Source organism: Piliocolobus tephrosceles, chromosome 1, assembly GCF_002776525.5.
Source record: "Piliocolobus tephrosceles isolate RC106 chromosome 1, ASM277652v3, whole genome shotgun sequence".
Lineage (NCBI taxonomy): Eukaryota > Metazoa > Chordata > Mammalia > Primates > Cercopithecidae > Piliocolobus > Piliocolobus tephrosceles.
The window spans coordinates 110,153,219-110,167,397 of NC_045434.1; the positions used below are offsets into that span (position 1 = coordinate 110,153,219).

General features: G+C 38.0%; 1 pseudogene; it reads left to right on the forward strand.

The window, feature by feature from the left end:
* Nucleotides 1-5,806, forward strand: part of LOC111556035 — a 50,031-nt pseudogene extending 44,225 nt beyond the window's left edge.
* Nucleotides 5,807-14,179: the final 8,373 nt, after the last annotated feature.

Sequence of the window (14,179 nt, forward strand, 5' to 3'; positions counted from 1 at the left end):
GTCTATCATTGATGGACATTTGGGTTGGTTCCATGACTTTTCTATTGTAAATAGTGCTGCAACAAACATATGTGTGCATGTATCTTTACGGTAGAATGATTTATGTTCCTTTGGTTATATACCCAGTAATGGGATTGTTGGGTTAAATGGTATTTCTGGTTCTAGATCCTTGAGGAATCACCATACTGTCTTCCACAATGGTTGAACTAATTTACATTCCCTCCACAGTTTCACCAGTATCTATTGTTTCTTGACATTTTAATAATCACCATTCTGATTGGTGTGAGATTGTATATCATTGCGGTTTTGATTTGTATTTCTCTAGTGATCAGTGATATTGAGCTTTTTTTTCTGTTTTTTTGGCCACATAAATGTCTTCTTTTGAGAAGTATCTTTTCATATCCTTTGCCCACATTTCGATAGGATTGTTTGTTTGTTTTTTTTTTCTTGAAAATTTGTTTAAGTTCCTTGTAAATTCTGGACATTAGACCTTTGTCAGATGGGTAGATTGCAAAATTTTTCCCCCATTCTGCAGGTATGATACTTCCTTTGGCTGTGCAGAAGCTCTTTAGTTTAATTAGATCCCATTTGTTGATTTTTGCTTTTGTTGCAACTGCTTTTGGTGTTTTATTCATGAAGTCTTGCCCAAGCTTATGTCCTGAATGGTGTTGCCTAGGTTTTCTTCTAGGGTTTTTATGGTTTTGGGTTTATATTTAAATCTTTAATCCATCTCGAGTTAATTTTTGTATAAGGTGTAAGGAAGGGGTCCAGTTTCTGCATATGGCTAGCCAGTTTTTCCAGCACCATTTACCCCATGTATTGAATAAGAGATTCTTTCCCCGTTGCTTCTTTTTTTGTCAAAGATCAGATGGTTTTAGATGTGTGGTATTACTTCTGAGGTCTCTGTTTTGTTCCATTGGTCTATATGTCAGTTTTGGTACAAGTACCATGCTGTTTTGGTTATTGTAGCCTTGTAGTATAGTTTGAAGTCAGGTAGTATGATACCTCCAGCTTTGTTCTTTTTGCTTAGGATTGTCTTGGCTATATGGGGTCTTCTTTGATTCCATATGAAATTCAAAGAAGTTTTTTTTTCTAATTCTGTGAAGAATATCAATGATAGTTTGATGCATTCAATTCAATACCATTGAATCTATAAATTACTTTGGGCAATATGACATTTTAATGATATTGATTCTTCCTATCCATGAGGATGGAATGTTTTTCCTTTTGTTTGTGTCCTCTCATTTCCTTGAGCAGTGGTTTGTAGTTCTCTTTGAAGAGGTCCTTCACATCCCTTGTTAGCTGTATTTCTAGGTATTTACTTCTCTTTGTAGCAATTGTGAGTGGGAGTTCATTCATGATTTGTCTCTCTGCTTGTCTACTGTTGGTGTCAAGGAATACTTGTGATTTTTGCACACTGATTTTGTGTCCTGAGAATTTGCTGAAGTTGCTTATCAGCTTAAGGAGTTTTGGGCTGACATAATGGGGTTTTCTAAATATATAACCATGTCATCTGCAAACAGAGACAATTTGACTTCCTCTCTTTCTGTTTGAATACCCTTTATTTATTTCTCTCGCCTGATTGCTCTGGCCAGAACTTCCAATAATATGTTGAATAGGGGTGGTGAGAGAGGGCATCCTTGTCTTGTAATTGTTTTCCAAGGGAAAGCAACTTTTGCCCGTTCAATATGCTACTGGCTGTGGGTTTGTCATAAATGGCTGTTATTATTTTGAGACATGTTCCATCAATACCTAGTTTATTGAGAGTTTTTAGCATAAAGGGATGGTGAATTTTATTGAAGGCCTTTTCTGCATCTATTGAGACAATCGTGTGGTTTTGTCTTTGGTTCTGTTTATGTGATGGGTTACGTTTATTTATTTGCATGTGATGACCCAGACTTGCATCACAGGCATGAAGCCTACTTGATTATGATAGATAAGTTCTTTGATGTGCTGCTGGATTTGATCTGCAGGTATTTTATTGACAATTTTCACGTTGATGCTCATTAGGGATATTGGCCTAAAGTTTTCTTTTTTGTTGTTGTTGTGTTTCTGGCAGATTTTGATATCAGGATGATTCTGGCTTCATAAAATGAGTTAGGGAGGAGTACCTCCTTTTCAATTGTTTGGAATAGTTTCAGAAGGAATGGTATTATCACCTCTTTGTACCTCTGGTAGAATTCAGCTGTGAATCCATCTGGTCCTGGGATATTTTTTGGTTGGTAGGCTATTAATTGCTGCCTCAATTTCAGAACTTTTTGTTGATCTATTTAGGGATTTGACTTCTTCCTGGTTTAGTCTTAGGAGGCTGTATGTGTCCAGGAATTTATCCATTTTTCCTAGATTTTCTAGTTTATTTGCATATAGATGTTTATAGTATTCTCTGATGGTAGTTTGTGTTTCTCTAGGGTCAGTGGTGATATCTCCTTTATTACTTTTTATTCTGTCATTTAATTTTTCTCTCTTTTCTTCTTTATTAGTCTAGCTAATAGTCTATCTATTCTGTTGATTTTTTCAAAAAAAACCAGCTTCTGGATTCAGTGATTTTTTGGTGAGTTTTTTGTGTCTCTATCTCCTTTAATTCTGTTCTACACTTAGTTATTTCTTGTCTTTTGCTAGCTTTTGGATTAGTTTGCTCTTGTTTCTCTAGCTCTTCTAATAGTGATGTTAGGGTGTCAATTTGAGATATTTCTGGCTTTCTGATGTGAGTATTTAGTGCTATAAGTTTTTCTCTACACACTGTTTTAGCTGTATCCCAGAGATTTCGGTACATTGTTTCTTTGCTCTCATTGGTTTCAAAGAACTTCTTGATCTCTGCCTTAATTCCATTATTTACCCAGAAGTCATTTAGGAGCAGGTTTTTCAATTTGCATGTAATCATGTGGTTTTGAGTGAGTTCCTTAATCCCGAGTTCTAATTTGATTGCACTGTGGTCTGAGAGACTCTTTGTTATGATTTAGTTCTTTTGCACTTGCTGAGGAGTGTTTTACTTCCAATTATGTGGTCGATTTTAGAATAAGTGCTATGTGGCACTGATAGGAATGTGTATTCTGTTGATTTGGGATGGAGAGTTCTGTAGATGTCTATTAGGTCCACTTGATCCAGAGCTGAGTTCAAGTCCTGAATATTCTTGTTAATCTCCTGTCCTTTGATCTGTCTAACATTGACAGTGGGGTGCTAAAGTGTCTCACTACTATTGTGTGGGAGTCTACGTGTCTTTGTAGGTCTCTAAGAACTTGTTTTATGAATCTGGATCCTCCTGTATCTGATGTCTGTATATTTAGGATAGTTAGCTCTTCTCATTGAATTGATCCCTTTGCCATTATGCAATGCCCTTCTTTGTCTTTTTTGAAATTTGTTGGTTTAAAGTCTGTTTTGTCAGGGACTAGGATTGAACCACATGGTTTTGCTTGTTTGTTTGTTTGTTTGTTTTTTGCTTTTTATTTGCTTGGTAAATTTTCCTTCATCCCTTTATTTTGAGCCTATGTGTGTCTTTGCACGTGAGATGAATCTCCTGAATATAGCACACTGATGGGTCTTGATTTTTTATCCAATTTGCCAGTCTGTGTCTTTTAACTGGGGTATTTATCCCATTTACATTTAAGGTATTGTTATGTGTGAGTTTGATCCTGTCATCGTGATGCTATCTGTTATTTTGCACACTAGTTGATACAGTTTCTTCATAGTGTCATTGGTCTCTACATTTTGGCGTATTTTTGCAGTGACAGGTACCAGATTTTCCTTTCTATATTTAGTGCTTCCTTCAAGAGCCCTTGCAAGACAGGTCTAGTGGTGACAAAATCCCTCAGCATCTGCTCGTCTGAAAAGGATTTTATTTCTCCTCTGCTTATGAAGCTTAGTTTGGTGGGATATGAAATTCTGGGTTGAAAATTCTTTTCTTTAAGAATGTTGAATATTGACCCTTAATCTCTTCTGGGGTGTAGAGTTTCTGCTGAGAGGTCCACTATTAGTCTGATGGGCTTCCCTTTGTGGGTGGTGACCTGGCCTTTCTCTCTGGCTGCCCTTAACACCTTTTCTTTCATTTTGCCCTTGGAGAATCTGATGATTATATGTCTTGGGGTTGTCCTTCTCATAGAGTATCTTAGTGGTGGTGTCCTCTGTATTTCATGAATTTGTGTTGGCCATCTTGCTAGGTTGGGGAAGTTGTTTCGGGTAATATCCTGAAGTGTGTTTTCCAGCTTGTTCCCATTCTCCCTGTCTTCTTCAGGTACTCCAATCAATCATAGATTTGGTCTTTCTACGTAGTTGCATATTTCTTGGAGGCTTTGTTTGTTCGCTTGTTTGTCATTCTTTTTTCTCTAACCTTGTCTGTATGTTTTGTTTCCAACTCAAAGTGGTCTTCAAATTCTGATATATTTTCTTCTGCTTAGTCGATTTGGCTACTGATAATCGTGTATGCTTCACGAAGTTCTCATGCTGTGTTTTTCAGCTCTGTCAGGTCATTTATGTCCCCCTCTAAGCTGGTTATTCTAGCTAGCAGCTCCTCTAACCTTTTATCAAGGTTCTTAGCTTCTTTGCATTGGATTAGAACATGCTCCGTTAGCTCACCAAAGTTTTTTTTATTACCGTCTTCTGAAGCCTACCTTTGTCAATTCATCCATCTCATCCTCCATCCAGTTCTGTGCCCTTGCTGGAGAGGTGTGGTGATTGTTTGGAGCAGAAGAGGTACTCTGGCCTCTGGGTTTTCAGCATTTTTTCATTGATTGTTTCCCATCTACATAAGTCCGTCTAGTTTTGATCTTTGAGGCTGCTGACCATTGGATGGGGTTTTTGTGGAGATGTTTTGTTTTGTTGATGCTGTTGTTGTTGCTTTCTGTTTGTTTTTCTTTCAATGGTCAGGTCCCTTTTCTGTAGGGCTGCTGCAATTTGCTGGGGGTTCACTTTAGGCCCTATTCATCTGGTTCACTCCCACACCTGGAGTTGTCACTCAAGGAGGCTGGATAACAGCAAAAATGGTGCCTCTCCTTCTTCTGGGATCTCTGACCTCAAGGGGCACCAACCTGATGCCAGTAGGATTGCTTCTGTATAGGGTGTCTGATAATCCCTGTTGGAGGGTCTCACCCAGCTGGGTGCAGGGTGAATGGGACCCATTTAATGAAGCACTTTGACTGTCCCTTGGTGGAGGGGGCATGCTTCGCTGAGGGGAAACCCACTCATCTGGGCTGCCTGGATTTCTCAGAACTACCAGCAGGAAAGGCTAAGTCTGCTACTCTGCAGAGACTGTGGCCACCACTCCCCTTAGGGACTCAGGCCCTGGGAGATTAGGGTTTTGTTCCTGAGCCTCTGGCTGGAGTTGGTGGAGTTCCTGCAGGGAGGCCCTGCCCAGTGAGGAAGGATGGGTCAGGGTCAGGATAGGCCAGTACTTCTAAATTCAGGCAATATTTCTGTAAAAGACAGTCATATACTGATAATTTGTCAATGTTAGCAATAGGAATGTCAAATATCTCATACATTTGCCATCACACAAGGAACAGCCTCAACATCAAGAATCAGCAAGGACAGAACAGATATATTCACAGAAGTAGGAGACATTTTTGTCTAGTAGGCAGTACTACATTGATTTACAACAGGGACTTCTATATTACTGCATTCAGGATTACATCACAGACCTGACAAAATTTCTAATCATTCTTCTATTAAGCAAGAATATACTCATAAAGCAGGCAGCAGTAAACACCATGGGCCAATTTCTGCTACACTTGGAATAATTCCTCAGAAAATATCTTCAGATAAATAAAGAAAAAAATGAAAGCTAGAAACTCGTGATCTTAATGTGCAGTACTGAAACTATGGATTTTAGTACCACATACTGATAAAAGCACCAATCAGGAAGAGCTGCCTTTGTTGAAAATTAGTTGACCTATAAGTTTTGAATTTATATCTGCACTGTTTATTCTGTTTCATTGGGCTATGTGTCTGTTTTTGTGCCAGAACCATACTGTTTTGATTACTATTGCTTTATAATATAATTTGAAATCAAGAAGTATGATTTCTCCAACCAAGTTTTTCTTTCTCTTGATTATTTTGACTACTCTAGGTCTCTTATGATTCCATAAAAGTTTTAGACTTGTTTCTCAAAAAAATGCATTTGGAATTTTGATAAAGATTGTGTTGAATCTGTAGACCTTTTTGGGTAGTATAGACGTTTTGACAATTTTAATTCTCCTAATCCATAAACACTGGATATTTATGAATTTTTTCAGTATGTAGGTGTTTCACTTCCTTGGTTAAATGTATTCCTAGCTATTTTATTCTTTTTAATGCTTTCATGAATAGGTTTGTTTCTTGATTTCTTTTTCAGATAGTGTGTTATTGATGCAAGAAATCCAAGTGATATTTTAACATTAATTTTGTATCCTGAAACTTTACTGAATTCATTTATAAGTTTTGTCTACCTAAAAGCAACAGAAAGAGTGGCTCTTCAAAGACATACATTTATTCAGGAATGAGCAGGGAATTATAATCTGGGATACAATTGCTAGAACAGATCATAGGCATATTCAAAGATGTTAGGACAAGAAGAAGCTATTAAGGCAAAAAGGGGAAATTCATGCAAGCTGTCTTAAAACAAAGTTGATCAGTCACAGAAGCCCATTGCAGGGACTGGTGATTACTCATTGGTAACACTAATTGCCGTTGGGAAGATGTCTTCATAGAAGCAATTTATCTGGAATTTTTTATGCTTTCAAAGAGTTCTTATAATAGTTGTTACCATGGGCATATGTGCATAAGGCCTTTAGAGAGTCTTGGTAATAGTTCTTAGCTCAGACATACAAGCATGAGGCCCCTCCTTCATGATCTGCCAGCTCTGCAGCCTTGGGTGTGACATAAGTGACTCAATTTTGCCATAGGCAGCTTTTATATTTTCCCCTTTTGATCAAGACCTTTCTCTGAAAGTGTTGCTGCTAAATCAATCTGTAGTTAGGTTTTAATTGTCCTTCAGTGCTGGAATCGACCTGTCCTGGTTGGTCTGGTCCCACATTGGAAGGGAAGGATGATAGCTAACAATTCTGAGTCAATGTCAAGATTCTTCTGGCCACATTTGAGCAACAAGGAGGTCTATAAGGAGTGGCTGTCAGGCTAAGTTTTCCTGGAGTTCACTGGCAAGTTCAATTTTGTCAATTCCATAGTTTTTGGAAGTATTCTTTTGAAGTGCTTGACATTATTCTGATAGGTGTTGTATGTCTGTAGAAATTTGACCAACAACAGGTACAAAGTTTTAAAAGAATAATACAACCACAACATGATAACTCAAGTTTGTATAATGGTTCTCAGCTATGGATCTAGGTTTACAGGCAACCAACTAAACAAATTGAATGGCCATGGAAACCTATGGTAGTGAGAAATTAGAGAAAACTAGAAGAGTTTGAGATTTAGTCCAGATTGTAAAATAACAAAAACTCAAAGACAATAAACGGGGCTACAATATGGTAATAGGTATACTATAATTTTTCTTTAGAAAAAAATCACACAAAAAATAGAGACAAGGAAAACAAGGACTATGTCTGGGAGGCTGTGGATCAATAACTAATGGGCACCTGAAATCATATTAATAACAGTTAAAATTTTAAAAAATTATACAAATGTATTTCTTTATTCTTAGTCCAAATTTAGAAAAATAAAGACAAAATTTTAAACATTTTTTTTCTCTCAACCAGGCATTCTAGATAAAGATTTAAGAAAGCTGAATTCTTACTTTTCGTAGGTTCACATCTTTTTTATTTTTATTGTTTTTGGTATTTTTAGAGATAGGGTTTCACTATGTTGCTCAGGCTGATCTTGAATTCCTGGCCTCAAGTGATCCCCCTGCTTCAGTCTTCTGAGTAGCTTGGAGAAAGTCTAGAAAGAGTGAGCCAAGTATGAGCCTCTGTAACTGGCTCCTGAGTCTCATCTGAAGGCTCTAGAGTAAGTGAAATGTCCCAGCCTTTAGGGTCACAATTAGGTCCAAAAATTAAATTAACATAGGATACATTAACAGGAGAAAAACTCAATACAAATTTTATGTAGCATGGGAGCACATAAAGAAGTAAAGGCCCCAAAGAAGCAGTTAGAGTCAGTTACTAATATGCTGGATTGGACAAAGAATAGTAAACTCTAAAAATGTGACTAAATACTACTAGGAGGCCTAAAAGTTGTGTTATTCTAATAAGGTGTATATGTGTTGTTCTTGAAGATAAGGATGTGCCTTTTCTTCCAGTATAGGGAGGCTGACTTCCACATGGGAAGTTTATCTTCTGCTTTTTTAAAAAAAGAATGAAGGTCAAAGTGATCTTTATGTGCCTACTATTTTTCAAGTCTCTCTCTCTCTTTTTTTAATAGAGATAGGGTCTCTCCATGTTGCCCTGGCTGGTCTTGAACTCCTGGGTCCAAGTGATCCTCCCACCTTGACTTCCCAAGTACTGGGATTACAGGCACGAGTCACTACACCCAGCCCTCAAGTGTCTTTAACTTAAATAGTCAATATGCCAGAATAGCATATTTTAACATCTTAGAAATTTCACGTATAAAAATCTGAGTTGGTGGCTGTGAAGAGAATTGTGTTAGTACCTGAGAAGTTTTGAAAAAAATAAACGTTCTGCCAGAGAAGAATAAAGAAGAGGAGGAGTTGTAGGAAGAGAAGAGGAAGTCTTTGGAGAAGAAAGAGACTCAGTCAGCTTTGAGACAGTATTCTGCAGTGAAGTAATGCTTGTGTTCTAAATGCATTTTGAAGCCTCAGGATGACAATTAAGAATGGGCATCTCATTTGGACTGTTTAACTTTATAGACATAATTTTCTAATATAGCGCTAAGAAAAACAATTTTGAAAAGTTTGAATGATTGGATGATATGGACATGGGAATTCTCTGTTATTTTTGGTGAAATTTGTTCATTGCGTTACAAATGTGCACTAAGAAGGGCCATAATGTTTGAACATATAACCAGTTGGAGTTCCTGAAAGTGTTGTATGCTTTAGAATTGAAGAATCTCATTTCATTTCTTATTAATCACTCATGTGCCAAAACAAAATCTTATCAGCTTAATATGCTTATCTTCGCTTTTGAAAGATGTTCAGAAACATGTGAGGAGAGAGAGAAGAAAAGTAAAAGGACAAAATAATTTACAAACATGCATAAGTAACCAAAACTTAAACCAAGTGTACTTACCAGAAAGATAAGCCAACTTTATACTAGAAGAGATTTACCAGAAAAGACATAAAAGTCTTTATAGTCCCAAGAGGGATTTAAGGTCCTTTACTAAAGCAGCCTTATCTCAATCAGATACCAAATAAAGAAAAAAACTTAATTAAAAGGAGGAAGTTCAAGAATCCCAGAGGAGATTCACTAAGGTGAGAAGGCAACTCAACAGATGCAGAGAGCCTAAGAAGCTCAGGTGGATACTGTACACAATTCCAGGGGCTGCCAATTTCTTGCAAGGTGAGCTTGCTTGGATCTCACTTCTGACACCCCACTATGTTAACCTAAAGTAACATCAGAGAGAGTGGCTCTCCAAAGAAAACATTTATTTGGAAATAAGCAGGAGGTTATAATGTGGGATATGCATGCTATCATTGATCATAGGCATATGTGAGGAGGTTAATTATGCAAAGGAGAAGTTACTAAAGGTAAAAGTTTATGTAAACTGTCTTAAAACAAAGTTTAGAAGAGGGTGGAGCAAGATGGCAGAATAGAATCTTACATCATTAATTACCCTCACAGGAACACCACATTTATTTTAATTATTTTTCTTTATTTTACTTTAAGTTCTGGGATATATGTGCAGAACATGCACGTTTGTTACAAAGATATACATGTGTCATGGTGATTTGCTGCACTTATCAACCTGTTATCTAGGTTTTAAGCTCCACATGCATTAGGTATTTGTCCTAATGCTCTCCCTCCCCTTGCCCCCTACCTCCCAACAGGTCCCAGGGTGTGATGTTCTTCTCCCTGTGTCCATGTGTTCTCATTGTCCAGCTCCCACTTATGAGTGAGAACATGCAGGGTTTGGTTTTCTGTTCCTGTGTTACTTTGCTAGAATGATGGCTTCCAGCTTCATCTGTGTCCCTGCAAAGAACATGAACTCATTCTTTTTTATGGCTGCATAGTATTTCATGGTGTATATGTGCCACATTTTTTAAATTCAATAATTGATGGGCATTTGGGTTGGTTCCAAGTCTTTGCTATTGTAAATAGTGCTGCAATAAACATACGTGTGCATGTGTCATTATAGTAGAATGATTTATAATTATTTGGGTATATACCCAGTAATGGCCTCACAATCATGTCGAAAGGCAAAAGAGGAGCAAAGCCACATCTTATATGGTGGCAGGCAAGACAGCATGTACAGGGGACCTCCCATTTATAAAACCATCAGATCTCATGAAACTTATTCACTATCATGAGAACGGCATGGGAAAACCCACCTCGAGGATCAAATTACCTCCCAATGCATCCCTCCCATGACATGTGGGGATTATGGGAGTTACAACTTAAGATGTGATTTGGTTGGGGACACACCTAAACCATATCAAGGTCTGACCCAGTACAGCCCCAGTGATGGGTGGCCACAGAGGGCTTACATTACCACCGCCTTAGTTTCAGGCAGCTCAGTACACACAGAGATTCTGTTTATTTGGGAGAAAGGAAGGGAAAAGAACAAGAGTCTCTGCCTGGTAATATAGATAATTATTCTGGATATTATCCAAGACCACTAAGGCAGTACCTCTGCAAGTCTTCATAAACAAGAGTATTACTGGACTTAGGGCCCAAGTCCCTTTGAATACCTGGAAAACTTTCTCAAACAGGATGGGCACAAACATGCCCAGACTGCAAAGACTACAATAAATACTTAACTCTTCAATGCCCAGACACTGATGAATATTTACAAACATAAAGATAGCCAGGAAAACATGACCTCACCAAACTAACTTGATAAGGTACCAAGGACCAATCCTGAAGAAATAGAGATATGTGACCCTTCAGACAGAATTCAAAATAGCTGTTTTCAGGAAACTCAAAGAAATTCAATGTAACACAGAGAAGGAATTCAGAATTTTATCAGATAAATTTAACAAAGAGATTGAAATAATTTTTTAAAATCACATTTATTAGCAGAAATTCTGGAGCTAAAAAATGCAAATGGCTGCCACAGTGACTAATGCCTGTAAACCCAGCACTGTGGGAGGCTGAGATGGGCGGATCACCTGAGGTCACCATGCTGGCCAACATGGTGAAACCCGGTCTCTACTAAAAATACAAAAAATAGCTGTGCGTAATGGCACGTGCCTGTAAACCCAGTTACTCAGGAGGCTAAGGCAGGAGAAAATCACTTGAATCAGGAGTCGGAGGTTGCAGTGAGCCAAGACCGTGCCACTACACGCCAGCCTGAAGACAGAGCAAGGCTCCGTCAAAAAAAAAAAAAAAAAAAAAAAAAAATTGCAAATGGCAGGCTGGCCACAGTGGCTCATATCTGTAATCCCAGCACTTTGGGAGGTCAAGGCGGGTGGATCACCTGAGGTCAGGAGTTTGAGACCAGTCTGTCCAACATGGCAAAACCCCATCTCTACTAAAAATTACAAAAAATTAGCCAGGCATGATAGCAAGCACCTGTAATCCCAGCTACTTGGGAGACTGAGGCAGGAGAATTGCTTCAACCTAGGAGGCAGAGGTTGCAGTGAGCCAAGATCATGCCATTGCACTCCAGCTTGGGTGAGAGAGTGAGACTCTGTCTGAAAAAAAAAATGCAAATGGCATACTGAAGAATCCATCAGAGTCTTTTAATAGCAGAATTGATCAGGCAGAAGAAAGAATTAGTGAGCCTGAAGACAAGCTATTTGAAAATACTGTCAGAGGAGACAGATAAAAGAAAAAAGCATAACAAATAATAAAGCATGCCTATAGGATCTACAAAATAGCCTCAAAAGGGCAAATTTAAGTTATTGGCCTTAAAGAGGAGGTAGAGAGAGAGAAAGGAATAAAAAGCCTATTCAAAGGGATAATAATAGAGAAATCCTAGAGAAATATATCAATATCCATATATGAGAAGATTATAGAACATTGTATTCGTCTGTTTTCATGCTGCTGATAAAGACATATCCAAGACTGGGAAGAAAAAGAAGTTTTATGGACCTACAGTTCCAGGTGGCTGGGGAGGCCTCACAATCATGGTGGGAGGTAAGGAGGAGCAAGGAGGAGAAAGTCATGTCTTACGTGGATGGTGGCAGGCAAAAGAGAGAGCTTGTGCAGGGGAACTCCCATTTTTAAAACCATCAGATCTCATGAGACTCATGCACTATCAAGAGAACAGCACAGGAAAGACCCACCCCCATAATTCAATCACCTCCCACTAGGTTTCTCCAGTGACACGTGGGAATTGTGGGAGTTTCAATTCAAGATGAGATTTTGGTGGGAACACAGCCAAACCATATCAAACACCAAGTATATTCACCCCAAAGAAGACTGCCTCAAGGCATCTAATTATCAAACTTCTAAAGGTCAAAGATAAAGAAAAAAGCAGCAAAAGAAAAGAACAAATAACATACAACGGAGTGTCAATATGTCTGGCAGCAGACTTTTCCATGGAAACCTTACAGGCCAAAAAAGAATCACATGACATATTCAAAGTGCTTAAGGGGAAAAAAAAAAAAAACAACTTACCCTAGAATAGTATATTCACCAAAAATATTTTTCAAACATGAAGAGGATATAAAGACTTTTCCAGACAAACAAAGCTGAGGGATTTCATCAACACCAGACCTGTCCCACAAGAAACGCTAAGGGGAGTACTTCAATCAGAAAGCAAAGGACATTAGAAATTCTCTTAAGGTAGGCAGGGCACCGTGTCTCACACCTGTAATCCCAGCACTTTGAGAGACCGAAGTGGTTGGATCATGAGGTCAGGAGATCAAGACCATCCTGGCTAACACGGTGAAACCCCATCTCTACTAAAAATACAAAAACAAAAACAAAAACAGTCGGGCGTGGTGGCGGGCGCCTGTAGTCCCAGGTACTCAGGAGGCTGAGGCAGAAAAACGGTGTGAACCCAGGAGGCAGAGCTTGCAGTGAACCGGGGATGGCGCCACTGCACTCCAGCCTGGGCGACAGAGCAAGACTCCGTCAAAAAAAAAAGAAAAGAAAAGAAAAAAGAAAAAAGGAAAGAAAAAGAAAAAGAAAAAAGAAATCCTCTTAAGGTACAAAACTCACTAGTAATAGTAAGCAAATAGAAAAATGCAGAACAGTATAACACTGTAACTGTGGTTGCAAATTACTTTTAAGTAGAAAAACTAAATCATTAACCAATGAAAAATAACTACAACTTTTCAAGTCATAGAAAATATAATAAGACATAATGAGAAACAACAAAAAGTTAAAAAGTGGGAGTATGAAATTAAAGTGTAGAGTTTGTATTAGTTTTCTTTTTGCATGTTTGTTTGTTTATGCAATAAGTGTTAAGCTGTCATCAGTTTAAAATAATGGGTTACCAGATAGTATTTGCAAGCCTGATGGTAACCTCAAATAAAAAAACATACAACATATACACAAAAACAAAAAGCAAGATAAAATTATACCACCAGGGAAAACTACCTTCACTTAAAAGAAGACAAGAAAGAAGAGAATAACACAAAAAAAGCAGAAAACAATTAACAAAATGGCATGAGTAAATCCCTGCTTATCAACAGTAACATTGAATGTAAATGGACTAAGCTCTCCAATCAAAAGACATAGACTGGCTGAATGAATGGAAAAACAAGACTCAGTAATCTGTTACCTACAAGAAATACACTTCACCTATAAAGAGACACATAGACTGAAAATAAAGGGATAGAAAAAGGTATTTCATGCCAATGGAAACTCAAAAACAAAAACAAAAACCCAACCAACCAACCAACCAACCAACCAACCAACCAACCAACCAAGCAAACGTCTGTCAGTAAAGAAAAGCCCTGGACCTGATGGCTTCACTGCTGAATTCTACCAAGCATAGAGAAGTACTAATACCAGTTATACTCAAACTATTCCAAAAGATAGGAGGAGGAAATACCTCCGAACTCATTCTACAAGGCCAGTATTACCCTAATTCCAAAACCCGACAAAGAAACGTTACAAAATAAAACTACAAACCAATATCTCTGATGAATGTTGATGCAAAAATCTTCAACAATATACCAGGAAAACCAAAT